Source organism: Miniopterus schreibersii, assembly GCF_964146895.1.
Source record: "Miniopterus schreibersii genome assembly, chromosome: 10".
Classification (NCBI taxonomy): domain Eukaryota; kingdom Metazoa; phylum Chordata; class Mammalia; order Chiroptera; family Miniopteridae; genus Miniopterus; species Miniopterus schreibersii.
The window spans coordinates 43,716,528-43,739,352 of NC_138110.1; positions in this window are offsets into that span (position 1 = coordinate 43,716,528).

A 22,825-nucleotide genomic window follows, 5' to 3' on the forward strand; every position below is an offset into this window, starting at 1 on the left:
AAATGCGTATGGGCAGCAAATGTGCAAAATAAAGACTTTTTTTCCTTCTGGCAAGTGAGGCTTTGATCCTATAACCTTCATACATATTTAACAACAGTTGACTTCAATTGACTCTAAATACCTTCAACCCCATTTAACTTACCTCTATTTTTCCAAACACATAAAATCAGGGTTAAAACTAGAAGAATATAAGTGACAGCAAAATAGGCTGAAAAGGCAGTAATCTCGTAATAGCAATTCGACAAGCAGCTCGCGTCCATAGCTATGATCACCCAGGGAAATCTTGGAGGAGAGGAACGCCCATCAATCTTCTGGATGTGCCTACGCTGGGCCTTGTGCGGTTTATGAAACAGTGAACTATTTCTGAAGCTTTAGCAAAAAATGGTTGAACATGTCGTTATTTTATTAAATTTTCTGTTTTCGGCTTTATCTGTGTGGTGTTCACTATCAGAGAAATAAGTTACATTTTCAAGGAAAACTAACAAAAGGGTGGTTATTTCTGAGGCCAGTGGCATCCACCAGTGAACTGTGGCATCAGGCACTGCAGAATGTCAGGCTTGTAGTTCACTCATCACCATTAGCAAGTTACTAAGATAAACAAGACATCAAAGCCAATATTCATCTAATTTCAGTAAGACCATTCCCTTGCTGAATCTCTTGGTGAAAACTAGCTAAGTGATGAAAAATAAGAAAAAATGAGCTAGGAGCAAGGGTCAAAAAACTTGAGCCAAGCAGCCGAGGGTGGGTGCTATGCTGCCTGATGCTGGCTTTCAGTAGTCAGCTTTCCTGAAATGACTTCATAGGCTTTTTAGGGCTCACACGAGTTTCATTTTTGTAAAGCAACCTGGAGTCTCAGACTTCACTTGATCTTTCCCTGCTATTTGCTTGATTCTGTTGGGAGAAACTGCTTTACATATAATTGTTGAAGTTTAGAGGTGAAACGAGGTTTTTAAAGTCAAGATATTTAATTGAATTTTAGCACTTTATTTGCCTAAACATAGTAACAGTTACTTGTAACTACCGTAAGATACAAATCCGTCTCTCAATTGCTCCTTTTTCCCTAAAACTCCTGAATCCAGCTATTGTATCTTTAGTTTTTAGATATGCTATTCTTGTTTCCATTTTTTAGAAAATTATATCAGCTTTATGTCCAGATAACCTTAAACCCCTTACCTCTTTTGTACCTGCTGCCCCGCTACCATTGTGTCCAGGAAAAGACACAATAACATTATTCCTTCTTCTTTTGTATCTCTTTGTAGTTTGTATTCTATTTGTATTTTAGAATTCTGGGTACATGATGCATCTCTCTGTCACCAAGAAGATATTGTCCTGTAGTGGTTTATAGTAAGGGCTGTCAAATTTTTTCTGTAAAGGGCCAGATAGTATATAGTTTAGGCAGTGCAGGCTATAAGGGTAACTTCTCAACTCTGCCATTGTAATGTAAAAACAGTTATAGACATGTAATCAAATGTACATGTCTGTGTTCTAATAAAACTTTATTTACAAAAGCAGGAAGCTGGCGAGATTTGGCTTATGGTGACCCTTGGTGCAAAGCATCAGCTTTGGAGCCATACTTCCTCACTTACTCGCCCTGTGCTTTGGCAAGTCACTAACCCTCTGTACTGTAGTCTTCTTATCTTCTTTGGAACAATAACAACAGCTCCTTGTGAGAGACCCTGGGCAGATGACCCAGTTAAGCTGTGCTCAGATCCCTGACCCACAGAAACTGCATGGTAATATATGTGTGTTATTTTTAAGCTGTTAAGTTTGTGGTAATATTGTTATGTAGAAATATTTAACACAATATTAAACCAATATTGGATTATAACAGCAATTATTGGACATAATGATAATGGCTTCTTATCAATGATCGGTTTGCGATCATCAAAAGTATTTAAGAATTGATTTTTTAATGGCATCATGCTAGTCAACTTGGTTCACTGCCAACACTGTGGTAATTAATAATCTACAAAAGCACTTGCATAATCCAGCCTTCTCGGAAATTCAGTTCTCAAGAAGAATTCTAAATCTAGAGACAGTATTAGAGAATGAACAAATTCAAAAATTCTGTGAAATAAAAGAACACAGCTGAAAAAAACTGAAGATTGAAATATCACAACTGCTCTGAGATTGGTTGGCTTATGACACAGAAGCAAGAGTTAGTCTTGGTTTGAAAAGCAGATCCATGGTAGCTGGGCTTGATGGGAGTCCATACCATCGCTCCAGTTCTATCTAAACACGGCCTCATTTAGAGCTGAGGTCAGTGATCGGTTTGGCAGGAAACATCTAGAGTAACAATAATCCTCAGAATTAGTGCCCGTGGCCTAACAGCCTTCTGTATACAAACTTCCTAAACATCTTACTTCTTATAGTGCAGTGCTTAAGCACCGAGGGAAGCAGATCCTAGGTAACTAAGTCATAATAAGTCATATTTTATTTTTCCTATAAATGAGAATAGGAATGTGTAATCATGATTTGAATGGACTGAATCACTTTCTCCTATGCTAGGGTAGTGTGAATGCACCTTGCTAGCCCAGAGACATATCTATCAAAGTCAGATTTTCCATACTTGCCACTGGTTTCACCCATTTTTATAACCTAAGAAATGACTGGGTCATGTTTAAATGAAACAGGAAAAATAGTATAGATTCAGGATGTGGAGTGATCCATTATAATGTGTGTTTACCAGCATATTGGGAATGGGCCACAAGAGGAGCTGATGAGAAGACATGAGAATGATGGGGATGCTTGAAACCCTGACCCCATCACATAGCTATGAAGCACAAAGAGTTGGGCCCACACATCTCAGGCAACTGGCTAATTTTATGAGGAAGCTTGGCATTTTCAAATCCAGGACAATGAAACCCTACTGGACGGTCTGGACAATCCAATGGAGGTGAAGGATAGGGTTTTCTCCTCTCCTCTCTTAGAATCTTGGAGGACACACACCTAAGACAGAGGGAATGGCTGTTATGATAAAAGAGTAGCCTAAGAACTGCTCAAAACTCTGTGGACATTTTAACACTGAAACTTTTTCCTGTTGATAGACAGCAGGCACAGCACTGAGCAGTCAGGAGAGGGACTTTCCTCATAGTCAAAGGTCACAGAATAAAGTTTTCAGCCAAGCTTTCTCATGAGGTCATTTTTATGGGTTTGGGGTTCTGTTTAACTGATAAAAAGCTTCAAATATTCAGAAAATACCTACATTGTGTCTTGGACTCACTTAATTTGGTTAGTTCCTAGTTGGTAGATTATTTCTTCTTCCATAAGAATCATTTACAGTAATAATGCATGGAGTCATCACGTCTAGACTATTAAAACTCAGCCTACCTGCCTCTGACAGCATGAAAACTGCAGCAGATGAACACTGTGGTGCCATTCTGAGTAAGCCTGGAAGCCTGTCCTGCTCCAATTCATTGTTTGCTGCATTGGTTTCCTGGATCTTTCCAGATTCAACAAAAAGCTCCAAGGCTTGTAATGTGCTGGGCTGATGTCGAGTGGAGTCCAGTGACTTCTGCCACTGTCTCTCTCTGCTGTCTCTGTGTGAACTAGACTGGAAAGGTACACTTATCTGAAAACTCTGCTGAACCCAGAGTCCCACTATCATTATCAGATCCAGCTGGGCTCCCAGCCTCCTTGTAGCAAAAAGAAATACGCTGGCCATTTGGTCCAAGGCTTCTGCGCCGATGGTAATCTAATTATCTTCAGACATCTTGCTTTTGAAAGAATGTGCTGCTCTCCATGCAGGGTGGAGTTCAGCCCGACTACACTCCAGATTAGAGGTGAATCTGTAGGAAATTTATTATGTGTGTACATGTGAGAATACAGTTGTAAATTCTGGTTTTTATGCCTGCAATTGGCTGTACTTTTTAAAAAAACAAAACACCAAAACAGTAATTACATTAAACCAGTTCCTGGAACCATTGGAGTATAAAGTGCTTTAATCTAACACATTGGCTTTACTGCTCTCATACCAACCCCAAAGGCCAGAGTTGTGGTGTATTATTGCCCAAAGAAGCTCGTCTCTTTTCTGCTCAAGCCAGTCAGTACTCTGGGGCGCAGGACATTGTTCTCAATGCCAAGTGACCCCTGATCAACAGAAAACTACTTTACACTACCCAAAGGGCTGCCTATCTTCTCAAGTCTCGCCTCCCTGCCCCCCAGTATCCACTTTCCACCCCATCTCTCCCCTGGAAGCCTGAGTGAAAGAACTGTCGTCCCCACCAATAACACGATGAAACAAGTGCAATTAAAATGGGAACTTTAACTGAGTCCCGCACCCCAGCTAACAACAGCTCAAGAGTAAGAACGAGCAGAGCGCGAGCTGCTAGGGAAGCGCGCTCGCGTGCCGGCCCGCTCCGCGCCACTCAGCTTATACCCGCAGGGATTCCAAGGAGCCTCCTGCCAACGTGCCAGTTGTCCTGCTATAATTAGAAGAGGGTTCTATTCCCGGTTTGAATTGGGAAAGTAAATAAGAGACTGATATTTTCTCTTGCAGTCCCAAATTACGTTTAAACAAAACACATTTTCTTTCTTTCCCATTGCAATATAATAGCTTCCTTTAACTCTTCCCTTTCTGCTGAGTTCTGAGATCAAAAGAAGCTGTCATGCTGCCCTTGATACTGAAACTTCTTCACTTTGGCATTTCCTGGTCTGTTCCCAAGCGGATTGGGTGGGCATCCAAAGGCATGAGTCCCAGTCTCAGGGTTATTAGAGTTTGCCCATGGTATGTCACAGTGAGTAACGTGTGTTGGACACTCATGGCCCCTTTATGCAGGGGAAAGGCACTGTTAACAGATGAAAAATAGGACTCTGTCTCCTTGATCCTTCCAAGACCTTCCTCCTTTCAGAAAGATGTCTTGGATGAAGCTGGAATCATGTAGGGCCCCATGTTAGTATTTCTTACCTATAGCATAACAGTTTTAGAAGACCCCTTCTGTCCTGCAGACCCCCTTCACCTTTTCACACTGAACCAGGAGCACATCCTGCAGCAGACCTTCTCCAACCTTTGCAGGCTGAGACAGGTTCCTATCCATTCTCCCATAAGACTGCTTTTTCCTGTGGCTGCATCAACCCCACTGTATTATCATGCTCTGCTCCAGGCTCTGTCACCTCCAATTAATTGGAAGCTCCTAAAAGCAAGGGTCATCCGTGTCTTACTCCTTTTTGTATCCTAGTGCCTGGCACAGGATCTGGCACATGGTAGATACTCAACACATATTTTTGAATGAATTAATAAATACATGAGAGCAAAGAATATCAAAAGCAAACTGTTCTTTTGGTGAAAGTAAAAGTTACAGAATAAAATTGGCTCCCTGAATCACCCCTGATATGCACAGACTCTGGAGCCCCATTTCCTAGGAAGGGAAATAGGCACATTCCCCTCATGGCTGCTTGGGGACCCAACCTGAGCAGTCCCCACCCACACTATGGTTGTGGGCAGAAGCAAAAAGTTGCCAACACCGACACCAGCACTTCCAGTCCAATAGGCTAGGAGCTCCAGTTTCCTGCGATCCATCCCTCAATTCCTTTATGTGTTCCCTTATGTTTCTCTCTGTGTCTGGACTACCACTCCTGTTGTCCCTAACCCTAACTTCCAGGTAAACACTCAGCTTTCAAGAGTCAGTTCAGGACTCACGGACTCCATAGAAGCCCATCCTAACTCCTTCAGGCAGAATCGGCCCCTCCATCTCCCCGCTCTACACACACGCCATGTGCACAATGTATTTTATTATACTTGTCTGTTTAGGTGTGTATCCCTCTTGACTATAGGCCCTTTCTGGTGGTTTATTTGTCTTCATATTCTCAGTGCCTAACACATAAAAGGTTTCTATTAATTTTTTGACTTTCATGAAAGAGTGAATCCATGAGAAGAAGATATATCCCAGAGAAATAGGTCCTAGTATGTTTTCTGCATCTCACATCAGGACACCACATGAATAATAGCAAGTTTGTGAGACAGCATGGAGGGACCTGGAGAGTATTACACTAAGCAAAATAATCCAGTCAGAGAAAGGCAGATATTACATAATCTCACTGATATGTGGAATCTAATGAACAAAATAAATTTACTAACAGAATAGATCCAGAGACTTGGAAGTATACAACACACTGACCATTCTCAGAGGGAAGTTGAGGTAGGGGGGAAGAGATTAACCAAAGAACTTATATGCATATTATGCATAACCCATGGTGACAGACAATAATGCAGTGAAGGCCTGGAGAGGGGGTGGGAGTGGGGAGGAGGGGGTGCATGGGGGGAAGGGGACATCTATAATACTTTCAGCAATAAAGATAGGTAAATAAATAAACTGCTTTGCTAAAAATTAATAATAATAATAGCATGTTTGCATGCAATGCTACAGTTTCTGGGCAGATGTGGAATTCAGTTTCCTCCTCAGTATGAATTATCCTTGAAAGTTGTTAAACTGCCTCAGTTTCTCCAAATTGATCTCTCCTCAGAAGGTTAACAGGAGAACAGGTCAAAGGAGCACACCATTTTCTGCCAGCTTCTCCCTGGCTATGTGGACACATAAGAATGATCCTGATTCAACTGGAAAACAGCCTTGAGCTCTTGGAGGACATGTGATAGTATACATTTTGGCATCATTTTCAGAAGAGAAATAGTGGTCATGTCCATTGGAGGGTCCCTTGGATACCAATACATTTTATTAGAGCAATTTTATTCCTCTCTCTGGGTCCCAGATCTTGCAAGACCAGGGCCGTGGTAGCCCTCATAGGCCCAGCATGGGTGGGTGAACTAGCAAGTGCATAGCAGCGTGCTGGGGACTCAGGTAGAGAAGCCACCTACGCACTCAGGTGGCCTCCATCTACCAGAAATTTCGGATGATGATGGTAAGTTCACTGGCTAGTTCCAGTAGTGATCAGTTCAGAGAGTCATTCATGTATCATTCATTCACCCAAAATATAGGGAGCCCCATTATTCACTACACAAATAGTTAAACACTGGAAGATAAGTAAGTAAAATTCCCCATAATTAGTAAGTCTTCACTCTGAGCCAAGCATTGTACTCAATGTTTTATGTGATGACTCATTTCATGCTCACCACCTGGGGTTTGGGGACTAGAGGAGGGAATGAGACTTAAAGCAGGTGACAGGGGTGGGGCAGGAGCCTGACCTGGGCAGCCCCCCGCTGCCCACTGCACACGGGGGAGACTGTCCCCTCCCTTCCAAAGCTCCTCCCCAGCCCTTCTTGACTCACAGTTATACCCTTGCTTTCTCCTCCTCGAGAAGATTCGATTGAGAGAAGAAAATTATACTCTTGGGGCCAGAGAATTAGAAACAAGAGCTCAGGAGAAGCTCAGTCATTAAAGTATTAAGTTTCACATGGATTTGATCCTGTGCTAATGCAGCCACTCAGGACTCTGGCTAAACTCACCACCCTCCTCTTTTTTGAAGGCCACCCGTACCCAGTGGATGTGTCAGGCAGCGGTGACCAGTTTCCATCTGAAAAATAGTACATTAGAGGTTTAAAGAGCCTCTGACACTCAGAGATCTGTCAGCATGTTGCAGCTTTTAAGGCTAGCAGTGGAGGATTTGCAGAATTATTATTATTTTTTTCACTTTCATGCGTGGAGACATATGTCTTGAGAATTGATTTGTCACTGCCTGGTTTTAACTTTCTGACTGGAAAATACTGATAATGTCCTTTTCTTTTCTCTTTTCTTTTCTTTTCTTTTCTTTTCTTTTCTTTTCTTTTCTTTTCTTTTCTTTTCTCTTCTCTTCTCTTCTCTTCTCTTCTCTTCTCTTCTCTTCTCTTCTCTTCTCTTCTCTTTTCTTTTCTTTTTTTTCAATTTGAGCCAAGTGAGAAGGTAGTAAATGGTGGGGCCATCGTGTGGAAAAGGCACCGGCCTCCAGGGGCTGCGGGTCTTGGCTGTGCTGCTCACACTGCCTGGAGGAATCTAGAGGCTGTTTTCCCTTTGTAACTGGCCCCACTGTTTGCTTCCAAAAGGCCTGACTTACAGGGGGCGTGAATGAGGGCGGTGGTTTTGCGTTCTAGCTTAGGGCAGGTTCAGAATGAATAATGGCTTTGGGGTAAAATATCAGTACTTTAAAAAAGTGGGTTTCAGGTTAGATCTGTCATGTAATTGTGCAGCTACGCAAAGTCTCTTTACTTACATGAGGAAGGACTATATGACTCTGCAGTTTACTGTACTGGTGAAAAAGAGAAAGGAAGGAAGGGAGGGAGGAAAAGAGGGAGGGACGGAGGGAGGGAGGGAGGGAGGGAGGAAAGAAGATAAATAGAATAATATTTATTTGAAAATAGCACCCAAGCCACTCTTAGTATAGCTCTTAAAACAATTAACTGCCTCCATGAGCACTTAACTGAACAAAATAAAAATAATAGTGATAAAAATGGCATTTTCTGTGGAAGTCAAATGACATCAGCATGCTAGAAACCATTTAAAACAGAAAGGCCTTCACCTTGGAAATTGGTAAGCGCCTCTCTCATTCAGCTTGGTATAAGAAAACATTAGGCTGCTGCAAAATTGTCTAACCTAGTTTCAGGGATACATGACATCAAATGCCAGAAAGAGGTTTGCTCGTACCCACACCCAGAGAGAAAACCATTCAACTAACGTCAGGAGAAAAAATTGGGTGTTGTGCTCAAATATCAGTATTTACATCTGTTTTTCTTAAAAGAAAAGTTTCTGTTTATTTTCAGGAAATGGATTTAAAATAGCTAACATTTTTATTGTGCTTTATATTTTTAAATATTTAATCAAAAAATAAAATGTGGCTCAGATTACTCCAAAGCTACCAAGCTGCTTAGTAGCTGAGCTAAGACTAGTCTTCTGCTTCCCAACCTACTTCTGTTTTCACTTGCTACCCAGACTAGGCTGTTTTCTTATTTCAAGTATTTTTTCTTTGGTGATTGCCTGCCATCTTTCCCATATTTTTGAACAGCTTCGCCACGTAACCTTTTCTGGGCGTCTTAAAACTGCAGCATGTTTAAACACTCCAACATTTTCCCATTTGACTAAAAAAAATCACTAGTAAACTATCTGTTCCATTTTATTTTATTTTTTAATATGTTTTTATTGATTTTAGAGAGAGAGGAAGAGAGAGAGAAACATCAATGTGAGAGAGAAATATCAATTTGTTACTCTGACTGGGGGTCGAACTTGCAACCTGGGTATGTGCTCTGACCAGGAATAGACTCAGCAATGGAACGAAGCTCAACCAACTGAGCCACGCCAACCAGGGCCATTCCTCTTTATGTTTTGCCTAATCCCATGTGCAGAGAGAAGCAGCCTGTGCCTTCCCTCTGATTTTCTCCAGCACAACCAGGCAACTGTGGACACACCCAGAAGGGAGGGGTTGCTGCCTGGGGCTGGGAAGACAGAGCTACACGCTGGGCAGCCCCTGGGAGCACCCGGCAGCTTCTCGCCCATCTGCAATCCTTACAACAATCCCACAGGTGGACAGTTTTTTAATGGATAAGGACACTGAGGTTCAGAGATAAGTTAGGTTCCCTGCTCGACCACATACCTCTGGGAGTATCAGATCTCAAGTTCGAACACAGTCGGCCAGTCACCAAAGTCAGTGCGCTTTGCACTCCATTCCGTAACACTGGCAAGTCTTACAGGCTGCTAGGGACACAGACGTGCCCCTAACTAATGCTACCCAGGTCAGAGCGGTGCTTCCCAACCTTTGCTTCACAATCGCAGGATGAGCTGCAGAGGGAGGCGGCCAGTGGGTAGAGCTGATAAAACAACACCAATCCCCAGGGTTCCTGCTGGGCCAGTGAAAGCAGAATCTCTGTGTGGGACCTGGTGGCTCGTTTCAAAAGGCTCCCAGGCATTGCTAATGCTTGACCGATGTGTGCCTCACTGCATCTGTTAAAACGGACGAAGAATGGAGGTGTCAGCGCAGCAGTGAACGTCATGGGTCTCTTTGAAGGATGCGTTCTTGGAGAGGGTCTGTAATTAACACTGGTGACAATGCCAAGAAATGGACATTGATCAGAAAAACCAAGGAGGAGCAGGAAGTCAGCTAGGATCATGGGTCAGAAGCAAACCTTAGGTCTGAAGGCCAGGCTGGGGACCTCGGGGAGGCCACCACTGATGCCAGGATGGAGGGCGTGGTGGGAACCCAGTGGGAATTCAGTTTGGAATGTGATGGTAACTCCCTGCGGGCAGCTGGGTCTGGTCCCTGGGAGCTTCGCACGGACTCAGCACCTTTCTACGTGAAGGTGAAAATAAAGCCGTGCTCTATTGTTAGGAGGGTCAGCTCCATCCCTCTGGGACTCAAGGGCTCCTTTGTGAAATAAATTTTATGAATAGGAGACTCAGGTAAGGAGTTTAGTAAAATGAAGCTACTCAGGCCCGTCCGGAGGCCCTGACTGTGGGTCGTGGGTGGTGTACAGAAGGCAGGACTCTGAATCTCGTGCAAGAGCCACAGGATATTTGCAAAGTGCTGCCTCTGCTTAGGGACAACACCGGGAGCCTTAGGGGCTGCTGTGTAGGTGTACAAAGAGGCAGCCGGCTGGGTCTGGGGCTCCGATGCCCCTGCAATAAAACAGAAACTCACCCTTTGTCAGGTTCACATACTGGCTTTGGAGAAAGGGTTTCACTAAGAATAGCAACAGGAAGTCGAGAACCATTCTGGTAGATGATCTCAAGGTCCCCACCAAATCCCAACCTCCTGTGAGCCTCTGTGGAGGAGATTCCCAAAGGACAGGAAGGCAGAGAGCAGAGGAGCAAAGACTAAATTGGGGACAGCATTTTTATTTAAGGAACAGACAGAGGAGATTTATGTTAAGGAAAAAAAGACATAAAAATTTTAAAGGCTTTAGTTTTCAAATGTTTTTGAAACCAACATGCTATACAAATAAACCAAGGAAATGGCAAATGCCTGGCAAGGTAGCATTTTGTCTCATATGAACAGTTGGCTCTTAACCCCAGCTGTGGGATCTGGGTGGGTAGTTGATGATGGGAAATGAGAAATTGTCACCCAGGCTGGGGAATAGCTTCAGGGCAGCCATTATTACAGAAGACTTTCTTCAACTTGCATCCAGCAAAAACTATACAATCTCTTTGGCTACAGAAACTATTCCCAAAATGCATTTTGAGAGAGGCATTAGTGGAAAAATGTCAACAAAATATTTTGCATCAGGGGAGAATTGCACTTCTAAACATTTTTAGTGGCTCTGGATTCAGACATAGATTTGTGAAATAGCAAAGGAAAAAAGAGAAAACAATAGAGTAGCATTAAAATATGGACTTTGAATAATTTTAGAAAAGTCAACTGATAACTCTCTCCACAGTGTAGTGCTGTGATACAAAGAAGCGCAGCCTGACCTGCACCTGGGCCCTGTATGCTCACAACCCCAGATGGTTGCTCGTCTCTCTACAATGTAATTGCCTGGGTCCTCCATAGACCCTAAGCTCTCTTTGAGGGTGACTGTGTTGCATCCAGTGTTGCATCCCAGCACGTAGCAGAGTCTGTCAGATAATGGCCATGGAATAAATATTGTCTGACTTTAATTGGCATGGACCAGAATGGAATGTAGGAAAAAACTCTCTATAAGAAAGAGTTTCAATAGAACCACCACTGAGATACTCCCTAATCACCAGTGGCTCAGCTTGTTCATACCAGAACCACACTGGTATATAAAACACTATGTTTTCATATTATTTTTATCTTTACTTACATCTTTCATTATGAAATCTGGATCACTTCCTTAGACATCCTTGCAGATGGCGTAAAGGTGTGTGACCAGCCTCTGCCAATCAGACACATCTGCCCCAGACTTGTAGCAGGAAATGTGCAGGAGTCACTCTGGAGGGGGTGGCCTCCGAATCCCCACGCCCCGTGTCTGGCTGCAGAGGCCCAGGAATGGCTGCAGTAGTTCTTCAGGCGCTGTGAGCGGAGGGGCGGGGAGCCCCCTCTGCCCGTCTGAGCGCCAGAAGATAGACCACGAAGTCTCGCTGGGTGACCTGGTTCAGGGGTTCTTATAACATGACCTGAAGGGATCCCTGAGCCTCAGACTTAAAATATAAGGTGTCCCCAAAATGCATACACACTTTGAGTGATTATAAAGTCAGTGTTTATTAACATATAGTTCATTCTCAAAATTTAAAAGATCTACAGAAATGAGAGAGAGGACAACAGCCCTGACTTTGGCAGGTGAATCTATTTAGGGAATCCCTACCTTAGCATCAGGAGCAGGGGCTTCAATTTATCCATCTTTGATACTATCAGCACTGAATACATAGGAAGCAATATATATTTGTTGTTGAATCCTTTACATTTTCACATATATTATTGATATACCTGAAATTTATATTCTAATTAAAAACTCACCTTTGGCTAAGGATCCATTAACACAGAAAGATTTTAGCAAATTCATTAATTAGGGTCATTCTATTTCCAACTTTATTTGTGCCTCTGAACTGAGGTTGCCTTTATTTTATACTATCATTTCTACTTGTCAGTGAATGACAATGAGTTTGAATTTCACAGGCATGTGCAAATTACATTTTAAATAATTATTAATATTAGGAAGCATGCATGTATTTTACTCCTAGAACAGACCTGTGCTAATTAAAACTGTTTTTGAGACTAATAGTTGTTCTGAGGTAAAGAGTTCTCAGGATAACTCTGGTAAGAATCATTTTGCACATGTGCTACCGATGTGCATTTGATCTTGGGAGCGCTAAGGGCAGAGCTTAGATGAACTTGGACAGTTCAGGAGTTTGTCAGGGGAAAAAAAGTTATTTCAAAGATGAGTTTTGAATTGCAATTTAAAGTGGATGTGACACTCAGAGCCACAGGCCTGATACCCAGGGGCCAGACCATGTCAGAAGGTTCCACGCTCCTTCCAGAGAGGGAGTCTACCAGTACTCGGAGAGATCGTCATACTCACTTGAGTCCCATGAGCATATTCTGTCACAAACTCTTATTATTGATCAGCCTTCAACATGTCTGATTCCATACTTGTTTTATACCTGTTTGACTTGCCTGTTCCTGTGTCTAAAAAAAGAAGCTCCCTGATTCCTGCTTCTAGAACGTATAGGCTCCCTATGCTGTGTTAGTGACATAGTGTGACAACCTGCTTTCCAGTGCCCACCCACAGTGCCAGGGCACTTTCTCTCTGCTTCCACCTGAGACTCAGATCTGGGGGCCACTGGAGAGGGTGCGCTCCTGGACTCAGGACAGGGGAGTTTCCTTCATCTCACTCTAGGCTGAGCCAGGGCCTGCTGTCTGGCCCGTCATTCTAAAACAATGCCTCGCCCTTTTGCCTCAGTTCAAGTCATTGGGTTCTCTCTTCTCTTCTGTGCCTTCTGAGTGGAATCCAAATTTGCTTGACACTGGGGCTCTGCCTTGTTTTTATCAGCCCTCCGAGGGCTTCTGTGTCTCCTGGCCTTCCCCTTTGGCTAGGCCAGACCTCCCAGAGGTAGCTGCCAAGTGCCTGCTGTCAAATTCCCTCTCACCTGCCAAAGAGCCACCTGTGGCTCCTCAGGCCCATCTGCACCCTTCCTTCAGCCCCTTTCCTGTTCTTCATCTCCTTTATCCATCCCTGCTGCCCCTCTTACCTGTGATGGGGCCTCCCAGAGGGACCCCCTGGTTTCTGGGGCCCTGAGGGCTCAGTACGAGTCTGTCTTCTTTTGAACTAAGTTCTCACATTTAGTGAGCCTGAGAAGAGAGGTGGGCATTAGCATATCAAACATTCAGTGTATGCCATCCTTTTCAACAACCATGCTGGGATGCTGTACCTGGCCAGGCCCCAAGCCCCCCTGAGAAGATGCACACAGGATGAGGGCAGAGGAAATCGAAATGCTCTACCTGCTCTGAGGCTCATTTCTCACAGCTCTGATACCCATGAGCTTTCAGAAAAAGACACCTGCCTTCCTGATGCAAAGAGTATTCTGAGAAAAGCCTAGTTGTGTGGCTATCTGTTATTCCCCCTTCAACCAACGTAGTCATTTCTCCTCCGGCTTATGAGGCCAGAGTGCTGTAATTGAGTGAAAGCTTGTTCTGCTTCCTTCACAACAGCCAAGTGACAAGTAACAAGTCAAGTGACAAGGAGCTGGGGCAAGGAAAGGAACGTTATTCAGAAATCCAGCAAGCCTAGACGATGGAGGACTAGCATCCTAAAAAACACCTTAAGAAAGAATAGATTTCAGGCTTCTTTTATGTCAAGGTAAGGGGGTTTGAGGTCAGAAGGTAATTGATGACTGCAGACATTTGGATATCAGCAAGGTCCAAGGGGAATGGTGAAGCTTCAAACTATGGTTGCTGTGGTCTCAGTCACAAGGTTCCTATAAATCTTCTCTAAAACAGTAATTATTTTTGTACATGTATTCCTTATCTCCTTGGGGAGGTAGTTTCAAGCAGGGAGGTTGCTTTAGTAATTTCTAGGCTAGAGGCTAGATTCTTTCAAGGATTAGCATTTCTATGTCCAGGACTAAGCAGAAGTTGCTGACTGACATGCCAGGTTGTAGCAAGATGGAATCCGAAAGACTGATTATTTATTCTACCGTAGTGTTATGGCTCCAAAAGGAAATACTAGTTGAAAACAAGAAATCAGAGGAAGTTTTTTTAATCAAAGGACTTTTATCTTCTGGTTTGAAAATGAGGAAAACCTATTTTATAAAATATGCAATGCCATGAGCAGTTCATTACATGATTGCTGGGGTAGAAAGGGAGAGGCTAGAGTTTGAGTGAGAGAGAAAAACAGATTATCTTTCATCAGGACTCAGGAGTCAAAGACCCTTTTTGAGTAGAAAATAAGTAGGCTTCTCTGCTGAGGTTGCGTCATTGGCAAGAAGTGTTTCTGAAGTCCTTGCCTTGGGAAAACAGGTAGAACGCAATCTGCAGCAGCCTTTTCAACAGGTTTCTGAAATCTCACGTCTTGCACCTTGGAATCATGGCCGTGTGTCCAAACCCTAACACATGTGCAGGAAAGGCAGTTTTATAATGATGGTTGTCACCTCAGTGGGCTTTCTAACACTCTTGAAACTTCTGATCATATGTTTTTACACCATTGTTGAGTCTCTGCACCTACATTCTATACCTTGAAAAGCTGAATCCCTGGTCTCTGAATTGGTTCTTCTCAATCTACGATTTCAGAAGTGATCTCAGGAGGTTCATTTACAGCAAAGATCTGGTTCCTGCTGTGATGCTAACAAGCAGGCCAATTTTCTTACCTTTTAATAAAGTCATCAGCAGAAACGAGTGGGCCTCAAAGGAGAGTGCAGAGAGGCATTTATCCTCGGTGGGACAAGGGTTCTCTTCTTCATAATTGACAGTAAATAAAACTAATGCCTAATTAAGAGGTTGAAGTAGCTTAAAATATACCTCCTTGCTTGGGAATCTAATGCCTTGAATCCTAGTTTAGCAGGGCTCTGATTGGGTATATTTCCTGATCTAACCAGTCAATGGCAGGATGTGCTGGACCTGGAAGGGCTGAGACCTCAAAGTTCAGGATGGAAGGAAGTTGAGATGGACAAGTGGAGAGTCTTACATGTGTCTGGCAGTGAGTTCCAGGCAGTGGTGTTAGCTGATAAGCAGTTGGGGGAGGAGGGCTGGGCAGATAGGTAAATAAGGCTGGACTTCAGTTCCCCAAAGGACAGTAGGAGCAAGATTTAGAGGAAAAGAACCTTCCACATATTTCAGAGAATATGACAGAGATCATTGCTGGATAAGCAGAAGCTTAGTAACAAAGAAGAGGGGTGGGAGCAAAAGCCTGGTTTCAGGAACTATAGAACAAGGTCAAGGGCAGAAGGCATAGCACATGTTAACTATCCATCACACCAGACACACACACTCTAATTAGTGATCAAGGTGAGCGAACCATCCACATAACATAGCTGTAAATTGTGCTTTCTCTCTAGCCCACAGCACAGCCCTAGTTCTGACCACCCCTACCCCTCACTGGATCATTGGAATGAGGCCTGCTCACTCTCCCTCCAGAGAGGCCTCCTCTCCAGTGCAGTCTTTCCATGGTAGCCTGGAGGAGATTTTTAAAATGCAAGTCACTTTGCTGCAGAAAGCCCTCCAATAGCTCCACATTGCCCCGAGGGTAAACCCAACTCCTTCATCAAGCACCCCCACATCCTGTGCACCCCTCTTCTCCACCTTCAGTTACAGTCAACTCTTAGAGCCTTGGAAGCTTTTGCTTTCTTTCTTGCCCACAAGACTACATATGCCTAGAGTGGACCAATTTTTCCACTTGTAACCCCTGGTATGGCTAATCTCTACCTCAGCTTTAAATACCAGTTTAGCCTTCCCTTCCTCCAGAAAGCCTTCTCTGATTTCCCAACTTGGAAATAGGTGTCCTCTACTTTGTGCCCTCAAATCATTTTACACATTCCCTGTCACAGCACTGATCACGTTCTGTTGCTATCCTGTTAAGTTTCTCCCACCACCATGGCCTTGCTACTTAAAGTGTGGTCCATGGATCATCAGCACTGACATCGCCTGTCAGAAATGCAGAATTTCAGGCCCAGCCAGGACCTCCGGAAGCAGAATCGGCCTTCTCTCAGGGTCCCTGATTCATTGACACAGGCATGAACGTCTGAGAGCACTGCCCTTCACCACGAGCTCCCTGGGAACAGCCACTCTCCATGCTTGTTCTATGTGCTCTTCGCAGCGGCTACAAGACGGCCACACAATACATCTTTCTTGAAGAGATCAATAGATTAATGAGGGAAAGGGTGTTGGTTCTGAAATCACCCTGAGGTTCTTACTTCCAGGTGACAGGGAGCTAGATTAGCACTGAACAGGTAACTAACGGAGTGGAGTGTAAGCTGGGGGTGGAGCCCACATGGGTTGTGGAGGCTGATGGAGCTGGAGCCTGGCCCTCCATGGATGGCAGCACTGTGGCTTACTGGGGAGGGGGTTCTGGATTTTGTCTGTGCCTGGTGAGCTGAGTAACATTGGACAAATTCCTTAATGTCTCTGAGCCTCATTTATTCATCTATAAACCAAGCAGATAAAAATGTGTCTTGCCTTCCTCATTGAAGGTCTTAAGAGGATTAATTGAGACAATAGATGTGGAGAGACTTTGTAAACAGGAATCAATTATATACTGGCGAGGGATCCTTGTTTGATCTGCCCTTTGATCCTGTCCTCCAGCCCTGCACCAGCTCTGCACTGCAATCTCCCTGCGCTGGCTGGGGCCAGGCCCAGAGGGTGGGTGAGCGCTGGCTGCGGGAGGCCCACCTTCAAAGTCACTGCCAAAGCCAACAGCTTCTCAGGAGAGTTGTGCCAGGTGCAGGGGCGCCGGTGGCCCGCCGTGGCCTGGCCTCTCTCAGCATTGACTTTATTCCAACCATTCAATAGGGGTAATGAGCAGCAAGAAATCCCTCAGCCCCACATCGGCCCTGTAATCCTGACCCCATTTAACAAATCTGATGATACTTAGCATATCAGCATGTTTGCTTTCTTTCCAGCAAACAGTCAAACATGATTAAACTCTCTCATTTCCATATTAATAGCACACCCGTGTGTGAAGACTGTAGGAAAACTCATTTCTGGAAGCCTCATTTTTGATTTAAAATTTTCCAGTGTTGCAATGAACAGCGACACACTGGAAAGTCCACTCCTGTCGGGGAGCTCAGAGGAGAGGCTGCCCACTTTCAGGCAGTTTCATCCAGTGGTCAACAATGCGGTCACAAAATGCTTTCTTCCCCATCAGATTCTTAAGGCTGCAACTTAACCCTGCTTCTAGCTCATCTCTCACTACTGAGAGTAAAGGAGAGGGCCTCCTGTGATCTGGATAAGATACTGAAAGGTGACAATGAAATTACTCCACCCCCTTCCAGAATCTAAGACCCTTCCTCTTCTGGTTGGATGGTTCACTTCCACTTTTCCTCAGGTTTGAGGCCGAAACCAGTTTGCAGACAACGAATGGAGAGAAGAATAGGGGCACTTGAGTCCCAGACCTCCCCTAAACACATCTTGCAGGTGCCACGCTTGCCAGTCACATTCCTTACGGAGATATGGCTGCTCTGAAGCCCTCTCCTCACCAGGTGGCACAGTTGCTGGCTCAGGGGGCAGACAGGGAGGGGTCTGTGCCTTAGCTCCTTCATGGACAAGCCTTCTCCTCTTGAGCAAGTAGCTCACCTATTATTGTTTCTTCAACTGTCAGAACACAAATAATAATATTTGCATTGATCTGCCTCGTAAGGTTGTTATGAGGAATTTTCAATATAGAGCACTGAGCTCTGTGCCTAGGATACAGTAAGTGCCGAACAAATGTTGGCTATTGTAATTTTGTTCTAATTGCTTTAAATAATGTGTCGCTATTCACTGTCCTCCCAGCATCCATCGACAGCAACAGCGGAGCGGTGGGTAGAGAAGGGCTCCGGGCTATGACCCCTCCGTCTTGGCCCCTTCAGCAGCCAGGCGGCAAGGAAGAGGGAGGCCTCTCTGGAGGGGAGGTGGCTCCTCTCCCTCTGCTCTTAGACAAGGAGATGCACGGTTAGCCCAACTCTGCCCCCGCCCATTTGGGTGAGTGCTCAGCGTCTCAAAGCTCTAAAACTCGGGGCTTTCTTGGAACTTGCTTCAAGTTCCTTATATTCCTGAATTGGATGCAGCGAGAGCGGTTTATTTACAGATGGCTTAACTGGGCACTGTACACTGGGGAGGACACTGAGATCCAAACCAAAGTTAAGCGAATTACTTAGGACCAGAGCACTGGTCTTCTGGGTCCAGATGAACTGTTTTTCCACATGGTCCCACTGCCTCTCTAAAGACAAGGAGTCTGCTGGCTGAGATAGGCTAATCTCCCGCACGGGCGTCGTCAGGTTGACTTCTGTCCAGCAGTCTCTCAGGACACTTTTCTGCTCAGATTGCAGAGTCTGTCCCGTATGAGTTTTGTAACTATTGCTTTCCCAGCTCCTGGCGTCTGACCCTGGGCTTGGAGGTGTCAACCTCATTCTCTGTCTGAATTCTGCAATCTGCACTATAGGGGGTGCTCCACACAATGCGTAACTCAAGCTGTGAGTAGCGCTGTGAATCATTCCAGGTAAGCTGGGCTTTTTCTTACAAAACTTGAAGCAGTGAAAGGCCCTTTTTGGGTTTGGACTGGGAGTAAAGGGGATGAAAGGGGGAAGGAGAGGGAAGGCCCCTTCTCTTCTCCCTGCTATTGCGCTGATTCTGGCCTCACTGATTTCCAGATCGATGACCCTCTGCTCACCCACCTGAGCCTATGGCCCAAGGCCCGTGGGATCCTCCCAGTGGTCACCCGAGAGCTGCTTCACACAGCGTCCCCGTTTCATCCCCAGCACAGGCTCTCAGATCCCTTGGTCTCTGAATATTTTCCTGGGAAACACCATATGTGTGAACTAAGTTTATAAAGCAGTATGTTTAAGAATAAATTTCAAGATGCTATTTTTCAGCAGCCTATGAATCACTTCAACTCATTTGCAAAATAAACTGTTTGCCAGAGGAATTCATTTTTGATGACCATAGAGAGAATGAAAGTCGAAATAATGGGGCTTTTCCCTCCTGATAGTCATGAGCTACTCTGCCAGGGGTGTGAGAATGGGTAGCCATATAACTTATTAAATGCAAACTCGTGAGTAATAAAAATATACATCACCCATAATGCAGTCGACTCAGACTTTAGTGTTCAGAGCTGCCTGGCATTTTGTCAAACAACTTAGACTGTATTTTGGTCTTTCACCGGGAGTAGGATGATGAATATTATAATTCTTTAAAAAAACGATTTTATAAAGTTGCTCTGTGCCCTTTTTTATGTTTTTATTTATTTTTAATTTAATTTAATTTTTCCCTTCACTTTTTATCCCCTCTATGCCCTGTACCACCTCCACCCATCCCCTCCACCCTCACAATCACCACACTGTTGGCCATGTCCATGAATTCTCTTTTTTTTTTACTCACCCCCACCTCCTTCCAGAGCTGTCTGCCTGCTCTCTATCTATGAGTCTGTCACTATGAGTGTCTGTGCCTTGATTTACCAAAACAGCAGTTATCTCACCACCTGGTAATAAAAAGCATGAGTGGGTGAATGGAAGATACTTCCTGGGAGGAATGGTAGGTGAGAGCCTGGCACTGATGTGGAATGTGGCCTGTGTGTCCTTGATGGGCAGAGAGAACTGATGTGCAATGCAGAAGGAGACACCATCCGCGCTGATGGGTCTCAGATGCCTTGTTTTTATTTTATCATCTCTTACTGCCTTTTTGTGTCTCTGTGATTGCCGAATTGTGCCTCTTCAGCTCCCTGTGCTCAGCCTGTTGTTTTTTTCCGTTCTTATCTAGAGAAAGGGAAGCTGGGGCCAGCTAATGATGATAAAAGATGTGTGTAAAAAGTAATCAGCAGTACTTCATCAGGAGAGGCCAGTATTTAGGCCATTCCCCCAGCGCAGGGCCCTTTGAACGGATTTCTTCACTTCTTCAGGGCGCGTCCCACACGGCGCTGGGGAATTGTCTGGTGAAAGGCCGCGCCTCACAGAAAGGTGCACCCGGGAATGGCTGACCGCTTCAAGATGGATTGCAGCGGGATTAAGAAACTGCGGGAATGCCCTTGTTATCTTGCTGCAATAATTGTACAAATCGTGCTGGCTTCTCTTTTCCGGCACAATTTCTTTTAGTAATTCTAGACAAGGCTGCATTTCTAAGATCCATCCTGATTGGGCCACCAGGGATCAAACCTATCAAGCCAATTGAAGTGAGTGATCAGTATATAAACCCGGTGTGAGACCTGAGTGTTCTGACTGCCAGCAACGGGGTTTATACGCAGGCACAGAAGGAAGCGGGGTATCAACTTAGGGCTCAAAAGCAGGTCCCAGGTGTGTGCTGAATAGAATTCAGTTGCTCCTGGCTTCCTGCTGACCAGAGAAAGGAATGTCTTGGCTCAGGCTCCTCTGGTTCCGTACAGCCTAGAGAGCTGAAAGCAGCTTGAGTTTTGATTTGACTTAATGCCAGCATGCGTGCTTAGCTGGTATACAGTGTGAACCAATTTTTTTTAAGAAAGTGTAAACACTGAGGCAGTAGGAGCCAAATCCTATGTTTGGTGCTTAAGGAACAGTCACAAATTATTTTATTGATTTTTAATTTTTTTTTACTTCCTGGGCCTTCAGCTTTTCCTCAAGGTAGGCCCTGGGCAAAGTGTACCAGGCAGGAAAAGGGAGGTCCTGGGGCGTTCTCTGCCTAGCAGTTTTCTGTGAGCTTGGCCCAATCAGTAGCATGACACTGCTAAAGGTACTGTCCTTGTCGGCATGATGGTGTTGCAGGACACTACGTGCATGTCCATGCACAGCCATGTACGATCATGTATGTTCATGTATGCACCATGTGATGTAGTGTGTTTATATGCTCCTATGATACAGCACTTGACACACCCAAAATGCTGGAGTTCCCCAGTGCTATTCCTGAGGACAGGGCTGAATTTCGTTCATCTTTTCATATCCCAGTGACTAACACAGTGCTTACTCTCAATGAGTTACAGAGGTAATACCAACTTGTAAGAAAGAAACCCAGAGTTATAGCCCTGAATTAACTTTATGCCCAACTACAAACCCTACACAAACATTATCAATTAGCAATGAAAGGGATACTCTAAAAAAGGACCTTTTATGGGTTAAATGCATACATGCACTAAGAACATTATTTGCCTTCTGATACAGTGTTATATGAAGTACACAGTATCTCCTGTGAAGCACTCTTTCCAAGCAACCTGAATTTAATTAACATTTAGATCAACTTTCTCCATAGGAAATTCAGAGAACAGAGGAACAAGGTAAATAACACCAAAAAGAAACGACGATACAAACCAGATGTGGGACACTCGATTAGGCAACTGGCCCAGCCTCTAAAATAAGAGATTTTAATTAAAGACTTAAATATTCTCAAAAACAGAGAAGGGTGATGGTGAATGTTCTTGATTTTGAAAAAGACTTAAGAGATATAACAACCAAATGTAGTACATGTTCCTTTATGTGGGAGCCTGGTTCGGGGGGAAAAAAGCCATAAAAGATATTGAGACTAACTGGTCTCAGTGAAGCCTGAGTTAGAAATTAGATGATATTTAAAATTACATATAAAAAAGAAATTGTTGGATCTAGATGGTGGGTGTTCATTGTACCAGTCTTTCTATTTTTCTGTGTGTTTGAAAATATTATCCTAAAAATGTTTTAAAAGAAAGTCTAATACCAATTTGACAAGCAGGGAAAGGACATTCTAATGCTCTAAGGCATGGAGATAAGAACCAGTATGGTGGGGTCTGGGACGTGCAGGGAGCTAGACTTTGTGGACTGGCAAGTTCCAGGGGGCACAGCAGACCGTGCGAATGGAAAAGGCTGGCAGTACCAACTATGCTGTGGAGCTTGGACTTACTGCTGGAGGCAAGAGGAGCCATGGAAAGCTCTTATTTGTAAATAACAATTTTACTGAGACACAATTCATATACCACAATGTCCACTCTTTTAAATTATACAATTCAGTGGTTTGGGGTATATTCAAAGAGTTGTGCATCCATCACTACTACTTAATTCCAGAACATTTTTATCACCCCAATTTGAAACCCTGTATCCATTAGCAGTCACTCCTCACTCTCCCAACCCACCCCCAGTCCCTGGCAACAACTAATTTGCTTTCGGATTTTATGGATTTGCCTATTCCGGACATTTCATATAAATGGAGTCATAAAATATATGGTCATTTGTATCTGACTTCTTTCACTTAGAATGTTTCAACATTCATTCGTGTTGTAGTGTGAATCAGAAGAGGGAGGCATGGCGTGACACTCGGGGCCACATGGGAGGAGGGCCAACGGATCAGCTCACCTAAGCAAGTGGGGAGCCCAGAGAGCGAGGACACCTGGGCAAGT